This window comes from Camelus ferus, chromosome X (assembly GCF_009834535.1).
Source record: "Camelus ferus isolate YT-003-E chromosome X, BCGSAC_Cfer_1.0, whole genome shotgun sequence".
NCBI classification, from domain to species: Eukaryota; Metazoa; Chordata; class Mammalia; order Artiodactyla; family Camelidae; genus Camelus; species Camelus ferus.
In genome coordinates this window covers 21518164-21531817 of record NC_045732.1, presented here as the reverse complement: position 1 = coordinate 21531817, position 13654 = coordinate 21518164, and positions in this window count along the sequence as shown.

Sequence of the window (13654 nt, the reverse complement as noted above, 5' to 3'; positions counted from 1 at the left end):
TCAGTTTACTGTAATGGGAGGCACCAATCATGTCTTTGGTTATAGAAGAATTATCATTATGTATGTGATTCTTTGATTAATGTCTGGCAATGGTAGTTCAAAGATTTATACTAGTAAGAAATGGGGCATGAACTATTTCAGATTGAGAACTAGAACTCAGTTAGAGAAGTCCCTGTCTCTGTCCTTGATTGCTCTTAATATATTTTATGGTTAATTATTTGTCCCAATACCTGAGCTTCTTTATAAGGTAATAACTTCTGGAAACTCATCAATCCTCATGACCTCCTTATTCAACTTTTATTACTCTGTCCACAAAATATGTCTTATTGATAAACTTGGCATACAGACTTGATCAAATAAGTAGATATTTTTTGTATCATCCTAAATTTATGTCTAAAGATCTTCAAGGTAGGGTAGATCATATTGTATATGACTACACCAATTGTGAAGCATTATCTTATAACCCAGCAGTATTAGCCCAGTTTAATGTTCTAATAAACAAAGACAAAATTCTGAGCTTTTTCAGGCATCTGTCTCCAGTTAAGGGATCAGTAGATGGGGAAGAAACGCTTCCTTTTCCACCAAATATTGAAATCAATTCACTAAAACATTATTTACTAGTGACTGGTAATACTTGTAATTATTATAACTAAAATCAACTTAAAAATAAGACTCATGTTACAAACTGTCTTGATAGATGTGTATCATTAAACAGGCAACATGGAGTAGGAAAGAGAGATCTAAGGTGAACTGGATTTTATGCCTGACTTTACCTCCATTCTACTTTTGCGACCTGGGTATATGACTTAACTTTTTTGGTCATCAGCTATCAAATAAAAGTGGTGAGTTCCCACTGAGTCATGTCTAGCTGTAACATCCCAAAATATTATTTCTATCTATCAATTAGATTAGATTTGGTAGCAAATAACAAAATAACTGTAGCTTAAACAAAGTTAAAATTTGTTTCTCATTCACATAAAAATTAAGAAGTAATTAATCCAGGGTTGGTATACCAGCCCTGCTTCACAAAGTCCTCAAGAACCCAAGCTCCTTATAATTCTAGGGTAAGGCCCTCATCCCCATGACCTAAAATAATGTCTAGAGCTCCTGTCATCATACCTGTGCTTTAGGCAGCAAGATGAAGAAAGAGAAAACAAGGAAAGAAGCAAAGATCACACACTGGCTGTCTTTTAAGGAACATTCTTGTAAATTGCCACACATCATTTCTGCTCATATCCCATTGGCCACATCGAGTTGCAAGGGAAATTGGGAAATGTAGTCTTCATTTTGGGTGGCCATGTTCCCAACTGAAGTTGGGGGAAATCGTTACTGGGGAATACTTTGCAGTGTCAGCCTCATGCATCATCTAAAAAGTCACCACTTCTAATAGGGTACCAGGAAATCACATTCAATATTTAGTAGTAGAGTTATTCATATCCATGAGAAGGTAAGACCTTTTCTATTTCAACTCACTTCAACAAATATTTCATTGTTTCCCTTTGCCAGCCACTGTGCCAGGCTCTGGGGACTTAAAAATAAATAAGACAGGCTTAGTCCCTAGTGTCATGGGGCTTACATTAGAATGGGGAAGATCATGAATATGTAACTATAAGTGTGATGATTGTTACATAACAGAACGGGATGCTCCTATATTTATGGCGATTTATCTGCCAACTCCTCTAGACTCTCTGGACAGGGGAAGAACATGACAGTACCCATTTATGTCACAAAGACCAAAAAGGAGTTTTCTAGGACATTAACTAGCTCACCTATCTTCTTTCCTGCTCTTTCTAGCAGTGCCAGGAAGTGGTCTGAGTTCACCAATTTTCCATGGAACTCTAATAAATATCTGGCCAGTTTTTACCCTGAGAGTCCAGCATGTTAAAATCTGGGTTCATCTTAACATCTAAGAGTAGAGGAATAATAGTGCCAGAGGTATTTGAGAATGGATTTTCTTGAGTTTATATGTATGGAGGAGAGAAGCCTTGGGAAAGATTGCATCAAGAACTTTACAACTGATTGGACATACTTGGGGAAATTATATCATATTGAGTATCCCCCTTTGTTAAATACTATCAAATCAAGATTCATTGTTTCTGTTTTACTTTCTCTTAATATAGTTTTCTTGAAATCTCATTAGATGTAATTTGTCATTACTCATTCACTGCAAAGCAAGCTGTCTGCTATGTACAGTATTCATTCATGTCGTCTCACACATGTACACATATATATGCACAAACATTATACAGAGAGTTGCTCAATACCTGTAATTATTCAGAGAATAGGAAGGGGGCCCTTTAGAAATAAAACAGTAGGTTTAACAGAGTTGTATGTATAGGAATGTGTTAAGCACTTAGCTATGGGAGTGTCACTTTCTAATAATGAAGGAAGTTCATTATAATGTTCTTCGTATCACTTTCCTTCAGACAGGCTACTGACTTTCCTTTAGAAAAGTTCTTTCCCATTAAGTTGCCAAGGGTCATATGGGTATAGAAAGCACTTAACCACTGTACTGGATTAGATAGTGTCCCCCAAATTCATGTCTATCCAGATCCTCAAAATGTGACCTTACTGGGAAACAGGGTCTTTGCAGATGTAATTAGTTAAGATGAGGTCATACTGGATTAGGAAGGCCCGGAATCCAGTAACTGGTGTCCTTATAAGAAGGCCACGTGAGGACACAGAGATACACAGGGGACAATGCCATGTTAAGACAGAGGCACATATTGGAGGGATGGATCTACAAGTCAAGGAATGCCAAGGATTGCTGGCAACCAGCAGAAGCTAGGAAGCATGAAATAAATCCTCCCTCAGCACCTCCAAAAGGAGCCAACTCTGCCAATAACTGATTTTGGACTTCTAACCAACAAAACTATAAGAGAATAAATTTCTGTTGTCTATATATGACAGCTGGAACTGTTGTGGACATCTTGCAACCGTGATGGGACAAGCCTGAGGAGCAAACCAATTCTCTGAGAATGGCAGAGCAAAAATATGGAAAGAGCCTGGGCTTTTAATAACACTGTCAAGCCACTGAACTAATTAACCTTATAATCACTCTACCCTTAGTTCTCTTATTATATAAGATAACAAATTCCCTTAATCCTTAAGCTTTAGTTGGGTCTTTTGGCTCTTTGCAGCTGAAATCATCCTAACTGATAAGCCTCCCCTGGTATAAATACAGAAGAGCAATACTTTAGCTTTGTTTCATGTTAACTAGACTTTCGTGCATTATTCTAAAAGCTTAACCACTGGGATGAAAAGATGAGCAGAATAGAAACTTTGTATGAAAAGGAGAAAATCTCTTACACAAAATAACCTGAGGAGAGAAGAGATTATCTATCTTCAGCACAGTGTTTTTGTGCAGATAACAATGACATCAGTGGTCTTGAATTATTTAATACTTTGTTCCACAGTGTCATTTATGAGCAATGTCTTTTGTAGTTCAGGATTAGCAACATCTTAAGTTTGCACTTCATTTACCTTGCCACATAGCTTTCAATCATGTATTTTTTCCATATTGGCTATGCTTCAATTTCCCTTTTCAATTTGGTAAAACTCTTCTTTGTTGAACCTGAGCAAAATACAACAGAATATATGCAAAATACAAAAGTAGAGAAAATGGAAATAAATAAACAGCCACCCCCACATAAATAATCCATGGTCTAAAACGTTGGTCTTGCTATACAAAAAGTTAAAGCAAGTAAAAAAAAAAAAATGAAGCCAAAATGACAAGCAAACTATGGCAATAAAACTTGTGAACAGTTCTATGAGATGAAAAAATATATATAAAATATATTTAAAAGTATTTCTTTCTGAGGTAAAGCTGTTAGGACATTAATGGGCTTGGTGAATGAGTTTAGATGTTGAGTAGAAGCTTGAAATAGTACCAGGGAAAAGCATAGTTCAGCAGCAAGGGCTGGAAAACTAGAAAGAATAGGTAATATGGAGCCAAGGAGAAAGATGAGATCATAAAAAGCAGTCTGTTTAAGGTTCAGGCCTGAGATTGGTATAATTAAAGTGAAAATTTTCCATTTCAGTGGCTGGAAGTATGTTGAAATGAATTTTGATAAAACTCACCATTCAAACTTTATGAATATAACTCCATAATTGCTACCTATCCATTATATAGACTGTACCCACGAAAATCTGCTGGCTGAATTAGTCGTGACTCATTGGTATGTTTTTAGAACATTGAGATATATTGGTTGCATGAACATTTCAGGCAGTTTTGTTCAAATGTACCTCAGTCAGAATCAGAATACTTCAGCAGTTTCTCCCATTTCTAATTAAGCATTAAAACATTACAAACCATTTAAAACATTTCATAAAATAGACATTAGTCAATTATGGTTTGTTAATTGCAAAGGAATTTAGCAATAGCCTAACCAAGACAGTTGTTGGCACTGTTTTCAGTGTTAATGATACTCCCCTTAAATAGAAATAAATATTGACGTGGTTACTTATTCACTTGCTCAACATTTATCATCATCACTCTGTGCAAAGCCCTATAGCAGGCCATGTGGGAAATTCAGATGAATCAGGCAAGAATTCTCCCCATTCTGATATCACAGTTAATTTGAGAAGATAAAACATGTACACAAAGGACTATAACATAAGATAGGAAGTGGTAAATGCTAAAGGGATGTGGACATAAAATTCAAGGAGAGTGAGAGTATATTGCTATCAGAGAGGTACAGGGAAGGATTTGTGGAGAAAGTGCATTGATGCTGAATTCATTCCTTCTTTCAAGAAAAATCTACTGGAAAGATCCCAGCCCTCACAGAAAGTGCAATCCAACGGAGAAGACCGGTGACCAGTAAATAAAGATTTGAGAGTGGTGAAATCAAGAAATAGAAATAGGGCCAATGTGGTCAGTGTAATGAGAAAAGGGGGAAGTGATAGGGATGAAGTCAAAGGGGTAGGTGGGATAAAATCACGTAAGACCATGTAGGCCATAGGAGGGAGTTTGGATGTCACTCTCAGTGCTTTGGGAAGCCATTAAATGGTTAATCAGGAGAGTAACATGATCTGGTTCGCATTTTTTAAAAGTTCACTTTTAAAAATGGCTTTAAAAATTTCCACCATGGCTGCATGGTGGAAAAGGGATTGTCAGGAGGTAAGAGTGGGAGCAGAAGCACCTCTCAGGAGGCAACGGAAAGAGTCTAGGTAAGAGATCATGTTAACAGATTCCAATGGTAGCCAGAGGGCTAGAGAGAAGTGGACACTTTCAAGATCAATTGTGAAGATAGAGCCAAAACAACTTCCTGATGGATTGGGTATGAAATGTAAGGGGAATAAAGGAATTAAAGGTGCTTCCTAGGCTTTTGGCTTATGAATGGTGTTGACATTTATTGGAATTGAGAAGGCCTGAAGAAGGAGTGGGGCTGAGGGGAAAGCTGAACAAGAGTTCTCATCTGACCCTGTTAAGTCTGAGATACCTGTTGGACATTCAAGTGGAAATATCAAGTAGACAGTTACATACACAAATCTGGAGCTCAATGGAGGCATAAGGGCTGAGGCTATAGATTGTGAATCATTAGCATTTAGATAGTATTTAAAACCATGGATCTAGATATGATCAATAGGGAGGAAGTATTGATAAAGTAGAACAGAGACCTAGGACCAAGCCCTGAATAACGTTTTGATAGGCAGAGATGAGAAGGGGATTTAACAGAAAGGAATAAAGTGAACAAAAGCTTAGAAACAGGAAAGTGCTTAGCAGCAATGGGGAAGCAGGGTAATCCATTTAGGGAGAGCCTATAATAGATATCAAGTCCTAGATTTGGTTCAAAGGCTTGAGTGGAGAACCATGGAAGGTTTTAAATATGTGGAGTGATTCTGCTCCTGATAGTGTGAGAGTAGCTCCTCTGTGACCACTCTTCTCTAAGTAACAACTATAAACCCTGGACAAGATTTTTTAAAAAATCTTCCTGAAGACACTGGAGAGCAAACAAAAACAGGAAGGTACTAGAGGGGCTCAACACTTGAAGAACAGTGTCAACTCTTTGTCAGTTTCTCATATTTATTTTACAGCTTTTTTCCTGAAGGGAAGTCCCAGTCTTCACCAAGAAGGACTACTAAATCCACAGTCTTGGATGAAGAACCAGAGGACAGAGTTTGGAGTGAGGTTACGGGGAGGGGTGGTGGAACTCTATGAACAGAGAGAGACAGAAAGGGGATAATTTAAGCTCTGTATTTAAATTTTGCCTAATCTCTGGCTGATCTTGGAAGTACATGTATACAGGGCAGACTCCAAGAAGTCCAGGTAAGGTTTTAAAAAAAACTGAACTTAGATTTCAGCTGCTGCCCACCACGGGGGAGACAGTTTGGAATTTGAGCTCAGCGAAGCTTAACTGCCTGCAAAAACAAACAAAAAGTTCCTTTGGAAGAACTGAACAGAATCCAGACTCTCTAAAACATGTAATTTACAATATCCAGGATACAACCCCAAATTATTAGACATGTGAATAAATAGGAAAACATGACCCATACTCAAGAGAAAAAAACAATCAATGGAGAGAATCAATGGAGATGATTCAAATGTTGAAATAAGAAGACATAAGGAAAACACACTTGTAATGACTAAAGCTGAGGAGTGAACTCATCACTCTGTAACTTGAAGCATGAATCTTAAATCAGTGTATGAGATTAATCTGAGGATGCAGAGATCAGAGAACAGTAAGGAAATTTTGATGAATGAATAGTTCTATAGATATAAAGTGAGGAAATATGGCAAAAATAACTGAAAAATATCATCTGACTGACTAAAGGAAGAATTGGGAGGAATCAGAAATGACACTGAGGTCTCAAGTATGGTTAACTGAAAGAATGGCAGTACCACAAACAGAAATAGAAACATCAAATGGAAGTTATAAGGCTTTAATATTGGATGACAAATTCAGCTTTCACAGTATTGAGTTTGAAGTATTAACATGATATCCAGATGGAGTATCCAACATGGAGTTCCAAATTCAAGATAGAGCTGTGCAAAAGATCAGAGTCAAAGCTGGGGAGAATGAGTTGGAGCCATTCAATATGGAAAGAATCATTGGAATCCCTATGACAATTGGATTAGATCACCAAAGAAGAATGCATATAGTTAAAAGAGAAATAATATATATTAGTTATCTATTGCTGCATAGCAAATCAAAAACGCTTAAGACAACCATTGATCTAGCTCACAATTCTGTGAGTTAGCAATTTGGGCTGGGTTCAGCTGGACATTTATACTGGTTTCTTGTGGGCTTACTCATATATCTGCCAGTATAGCTACCAAGTCAACTTTGCTGACAGTTGAGGAGTTATGTCGAAATGGATTTTGATAAAATTCACCATTCAAACTGTGTGAGTATGACTCCATAATTGCTACCTATCCATTATATAGAATGTACCTCTTTCAGGCCTCATCTGAGATGGCTCCTCTCTGCTCCATATGCTCTCTCATCCCCTAATAGTCTAACTGGGCTTGTTCATCTAGGTTCCAAGAGAGCAAACAGATGTGTGTAAGACCTCTTCAGCTTCAGACTTGGAACTAGTACCACATCGCTTCCATCTCATTCTATTGGCCAAAGTTGGCCATAAGGCTATTCCAGATTCAAGTAGAAGGAAAATAAACTCCGTACTTTGATGGGAGAAACTGCAAAGTCATATCACAAAGGGGCATGGATACAGAAAAGGGAATAATTTATGGACATTTTGCAATCTACCACATCATCAAAGAACTTTGGATTTGCATATCCATGTTCATAGCAGCATTATTCACAGTAGCCATGAAGTGAAAGCAACCCTAACTGTCCATCGACAGAAAAATGGATTAACAAATTTTGATGTATATATATGTAGTGGAATATTATTTGGCCTTAAAAAGGAAGGCAATTTATGCATGCTACACAGGGATGAACCTTGAGAACATTATGCTAAGTGAAATGAGCCACCACAAAAAAGACAAATACAATATGATTCCACTTATATAAGGATCTATAATAGTAAAACTCACAGAAACAGAAAGTAGAATGGTGGTGGCCAGAGAGGAGAGGGGAAATGGGGGTAGTTGTTTAACAGGTCAGAGTTTCAGTTCTGCAAGATGAAAAAGTTCTGGAGATTAGTTGCACAATAATGTGAATATACTTAACACTACTGAACTATACACTTTAAAATGGGTAAGATGGTCAATTTTATGTTTGTTATCACAAACATAACTTTTTTTTTCCAGAAGATAGGACTTTGAACATAACCCATATTTAGGGGAAAGAAGGAAAAAGAGAACTGAGGGAAACAAATTTTGCCCAGTGCAGAACTAATGGAAACCTATCTAGCAAGTGGAATTTGAAAAATTTTCAAATTTTCAAAAATCTTCTATCTTTAAGGACCATTGCCAGACAAAGGGTTCTAGAATTTAACCTTTCCTCAGTGGAGCAAAGAGGAGAGCAATCTCGTCACCTGGCTCTCTTTGCTCCAGGATTCTAGAGTTCACATGACTTGTCCAATTATCCCAGCTTACGGTAGCACGGTGGAAATTCCAACCCCAGACTCACTCCTTTTTTCTGTCATGCCTGCCCTATCCTCTGATCCTGGACCTCAATTCTAGTCTCTTGGCTTCACATCACATAGATTATTCCCTATTAATTATACAATTTGCCTCCAATACTTCTCAGAACCACAGCCCCGCCTTGCTCCCAGAAAGTAGACATCCCCAGGAGAGTGATACATACCTGGACTGGTTCTAAAGTTCTACTGCAGTCAGAGATTTGTTTGCTGTGGGCTGTCCTTTTGCTGCCAGAGAAGAGACAACCCTTCTGCCATCCCAGATTTCCACATTTGCCTGGTTCTGCCTTGCTCTCTGCTTCCTCACTCATTATACTCAGGGTGTCTTGTGGCCAGGCCTGGAGTCCTTCTCTCTCGAAGCTGCTGCAGATGTTACAGTCAGGGAAATGGGCTGAAATCCCAAGAGCTTAATGGGATACCAAAATTTAGTAAAATTTTAAAACCACCAAATTCCATCCATAATCAAATTTTCATGATTATCTCAAAAATATATTTACACAAATGGGACCTAATTAAACTTAAAAGCTTTTACACAGCAAAGGAAACCATAAGCAAAATGAAAAGATAACCTAAAGAATGGGAGAAAATATTTGCAAATGATGCAACCAACAAGGAATTAATTTCCAAACTATAAAAGCAGCTTATACAGTCCAATTAAAAAAAACAATTAAAAAATGGGTAGAAGACTTAAATAGACATTTCTCCAAAGAAGACATACAAATGGCCAACAGACACATGAAAAGATGCTAAACATCACTAATTGTTAGAGAAATGAAAATCAAAACTACAGTGAGGTATCACCTCACAATGGTCAGAATGACCATCATCAAAAAGTCTATAAATAATAAATGCTGGAGAGGGTGTAGAGAAAAGGGAACCCTCCTACATTGTTGGTGAGAATGTAAATTGGTGCAGCCATTATGGAAAACAGTATAGAGGTTCCTTAAAAAACTAAAAATAGACTTATTGTATGATCCAGCAATTCCACTCCTGGGCATATATCCAGAAAAGATGAAAACTCTAATTCGAAAAGATACATGCACCCCAGTGTTCATAGCAACACTATTTACAATAGCCAAGACATGGAAGCAAACTAAATGCCCATCAACAGACGAATACACACACACACACACACACACACACACACACACACACACACACACACACACTGGAATATTACTCAGCCATAAAAAAGAATGAAATAATGCCATTTGCAGGAACATGGATGGACCTAGAGATAATCATACTAAGTGAAGTAAGTCAGATAAAGACAAATATCATATGCTGTCACTTAAATGTGGAATCTAAAAAGGTGATAGAAATGAACTTATTTACAAAGCAGAAATAGACTCACAGACATAGAAAACAAACTTATGGTTTCCCAAAGGGGAAAGTGTGGGAGGGCTAAATTAGGAATTTGGGATTAACAGATACACACTACTATATATAAAATAAACAACAAGGACCTACTTTATAGCACAGGGAATTATATTCAATGTCTTGTAATAACCTATAATGGAAAAGAATCTGAAAGTGAATATATATATATACACACATATACATGTGTATGTATATATATATATATGTATGTATATATATATATATATATATATATATATATATATAACTGAATCACTTTGCTGTACACGTGAAACATTGTAAATCAACTGTAATTCAATAAAAAATACATTTTTACAATTGGTTTGTCCAAATTGGGATCCAAACACATTCCATCTGGTTGCCTCTTTTAATATAAAGCATTGTTCCCTCCCCCTTTGGATTCATTCCATGACTTATTATAGAAACCAAATCAACTAAACCTGAAGAATATATCACATTCTATATATTTGCCTACTTGCTTGCTTCTGGTGTCACTTAATTCCTTGCTCTAGCCCCCTTTCCCAAAAAAACCCAGAAGTTAGCTCTGGAGCAGCACTGTCCAATAGAACTCTCTGCCACAGTGGAAATGTTCTATCTTGTGCACTGATTCTGTAGCCACGAACCACAGGTGAAAACTGACACTTGAAATGTAGTTAGTAGGCCTTAAAAACTGAATTTAAAAATTTTGTTTTACTTAATTTAAATTTAAATAGGCGCATGTGACAAGTGGCTACCATATTAGACAGCATAGCTCTAGAGGCCTAATTGGATTGCATCTCAGGGTTTTGGAAAGAATACTTCATAGGTGGTATTATATGCTTCCTATTGCATGGCTTAAGAGGCTTAGAGTGCTTGGTTGGCTCACCTTTTTTGATGCTAAGATTGATCATTGAGTCCATGTGGTGCCAGCCTGATCCTTTCAATTTCAAGTTCTCCATCCACTGGAACACCACCTCTGTAATGGCTTTGTTCATTTACAGTTGTTGCCTGAATCAGTTCTTTCATTATGATTTTCAAAATGGCGCTTTTCTGAGTCTATCATTCCTTCTGCAGAATTCTTCTGTAAAGAACTTTCATCAACTAATATATGGTTGGCCTGAAATACAGTTTATACAAGAAAAGGCACAATAAACCCTTAATTATTTTTCTTTTATTGCCATTAATGACTGGAGAAAAAGGAAGGTGTCTTGCATCTATGCTCAGGGGCAGGAATTTTATCCTGAGGTAACGAAAGCCAGTGTGGGTTTTCAGCAGGGGATAAACAAGATGAGATTTTCATTTTATGAAGCAATCTTTGGCCATAGTGTGGAGAACAGGTAGAAGTCAGGGAGGTTCTCAAGGGAGCTGTCATAATACAGGCCAGGTATGGTGAACTCTAGTGGAAGAGTCGGGTAGAGTAGAAGGGTTTGACAGAATCCAGATTAGAAAGCAGAATCAATAAAATCTAGCTGTCAAATCAGGTAGGGGGCAGGGGCCAGAGGGAGTGCAGTCGGATGACAGGATAAACCCTTGGCTTCTAATTAGGTGAACTAAGTTGATGATACTGCCACAAACCACCTTGAGAAATACCAGAAGAGAAGTAGAGAGAAGTTACTTTCTAGATGAAAAACCAAATCAGCCCAAGCACAGACCTCCCAAACAGAAGGAAAGATTTAGGATGCTACGGCATATTTTTTTTTCACTTCAGTCTAATAAATAATAGTGAGTGCATAGTAAACAAGGGGGAAACTGCTCGTATAGAATCATGTGGATTCCAGTGATGTATAAATAAAAATCAGGGATTATTTTTGTTAGCAGTAAGTGTTTAACCTGAAGAAATTAAATTCTAAATATTTCAAATTCCTTCCTATCATTTTTTGCCCTATTGTTTACAGAGATGTACTTACTATTTTAGGAAATCCTTAATAGTAGATGCAGTGTTTTCAGAAGTAAAAATGCCATGCAAGTGTATAAACAAAAATCTCCGTGTGGTGTTAGTTTGCTAGGACTCCCATACGAAGCACCACAAACTGGGTGGCTTAAAACAACAGAAAATTATTGCTTACAATTCTAGGGGCTAGAGGTCCAAAATCAAGGTGGCAGCAGGGCCATGCTCCCTCTGAACCTTGTAGGAGAATCCTCGCCTCTTCCTAGCTTCCAGTGGTTTGCCAACAATCTTTGGCTTGTAGATGTATTATTTCAATCCTCTCTCTGTCTTTACACGGCATTCTCCCTGTCTTCACATGGCCATCTTCTCATAAGGTAAACAGTCATATTGCATTAGGGGCCCACTCAACTCAAGTATGACCTCATCTTAACTAATTATATCTACAATGACCCAGTTTCCAAATAAAGTCGCTTTCTGGGGTACTGGGTTTTAGGGCTTCAACATATCATTGTCGGGGTGAAGCAGGCAGAATTCAACCTGTAACAGTGGTCTAAAGACCCGTGATGAACTATGCAAAGGAAAGTATTCATTTGAAAATTATCTCCTTTAGCATCCATTCAAAAGTCTTATATTGCTCTTTGGAGAAACTGAAACTTATTTTCATTTTTATCAAAATGATATTCACAGAATCTTGCTGTCTCCAACAAGGTGAAATAAAATAAAGAATAAGATAGCGACATGACATGCAGGTATATTTAATAAGGATACTTTTAAGTACTTATTTTACTGTATCTTATGGTACGTTTTCCTCAAGCATTTTCCTGAAAAAGCATTCATTCTTTATCAGAATAAAACACTAACTTTTGCTAACAATACGTATTGTTAGAAAGAAACAAGGTAATATATGTAAACCATTTAACAGTTTGCCAAGTACTCAATAGCTGTTAGCTGTCTATTAATATGTATTTGGTATTTTTAGGATTGCAGCAATGATTAAAGAGTTTAATATACATGAAACACTTATAATAGTGCCTGACACATAGTATTACTAAATAAATGTCCCAAACTGCCAATGCTACTTCTAATTGGTTTGTTAACTGGCTTACACATAAACTCAACATTTGCATATAGTTTCTCTCAGTGGGGTTTCTTTAAATTTCATTTAATCTATAAAATTCATCCCTTATTTACTAGGCAATTGTAAGTTATTTAAATTTGATTTATTTTTAATAAAGGAATTCCTTAATATTTATACCTCCCCAAAGTATTTATTTTATTTACTAGTTACTAGGGACATGACTTGAAAAATAAGCTACTGAACTCATAATTAATGTGTTTTTTGATGAAAATGTACTTCATTGACAAATATGGCATTATTAATCCACAACCAGTTTTTCCAGCAACAGACCTAGTTTGACACTGCCTCATTCACACGATTTTTCACACATTTTTGTGATTAAAGCTGCAGATTTCCCAAGCATATTGATCTGAGGTTCAGTTGGTGATCAAGGAACAGAGTTCCATTTTATGCCATAGCTTTCCCCAAAGTCACTTCCCCAGCTGAGGTCTGGTTATAGATTGGTCTTAAATGCAAGTCGCTAAAAAAGTTAGGATATTTTTAAAAGTATCTTTTCTAGCTGCAGGCTCAAATCTAACATTCAAAAGCACAAATATAAACTTAAAAATAAAAAACGTAACCATAATAACAGCCATGTTCTAAAACATCAGTTCCATAAAGTTTTGGGGTTTTATTTTTGTTTGGTTTGGTTTTTTTCAGAGTGATGAGTAGGAACTGGTGGTTCTTGGGTTTTTGCTTCAGAATGGTTTGTGGACTGAAAAAAAATTGAGAACCACTGCTCT